Below are 826 nucleotides of genomic sequence, written 5' to 3' on the forward strand. Positions count from 1 at the left end.
CGAAAACAGTAAATCTTCCCTTTAACGGTAGCATTAAAACAGTATGTGAAACTCACGATCGAGGTAACATAAGGGAAAAAGAACATTACGTACCCAAATGAAAATTTAAAAATTTCTCGATGATACTTTGAGATAACATTTTTAGAAATAATTTTACTTTAATCGAACAAAATTTTACATAAATTATACAAAAAGTAAATTTTAATAATTATTTGACGATTTTTCTTGAAAATTTTTTAATAATTTTTTTCTGTAAAAAAATTTAAAAAAAATCTATTTGTACTTTTAAACCTTTTCAATTTCTTTCACTTCCTCTTTCCAGAATTTCCTCAACAAAACCCTGTTTTGTTTTCCTATTAAGCGCGAGTTTTTTTAAAATAAAATTTTTTCCGACATCTTTTTTAAAAAAACTTCTTTTTAAACTACGATGATCATTTTTTTTTATCGTGACACGATGAAAATTGCCCGTACAAATATTTTCGTGTTCTTTTTTATTACCCTACGGCATTGTCATTTCCCGCCACGATCCCCGGGCGACCCATACGCTTTTCGGGTCAAAATGTTTTACCTCACCCCGTCTAAGACCTTTTGATTCGACAGTATCCTTCCCATACGTATCCCCGTACCCCCTACCGCCCTACGCATTTTAGCTTAAAATCCTACAATCCTTAGCAGTAGATCTCTTTAGCTAAAACATATAGGACCCTGCTGGGAAAACACGAAGGCCCCAGGTTAAAATCCAGAAGAAATCAAAAAAAAAAAAAAAAAAATAAAAAAATTTCCATCCCCCCTTTGGGGGCCAGTCCCCCTTTTTTTTTTTCCCCAA

This window comes from Nylanderia fulva, unplaced genomic scaffold (assembly GCF_048542155.1).
Source record: "Nylanderia fulva isolate GAGA-0341 unplaced genomic scaffold, ASM4854215v1 Scaffold1071, whole genome shotgun sequence".
Taxonomy (NCBI): Eukaryota; Metazoa; Arthropoda; class Insecta; order Hymenoptera; family Formicidae; genus Nylanderia; species Nylanderia fulva.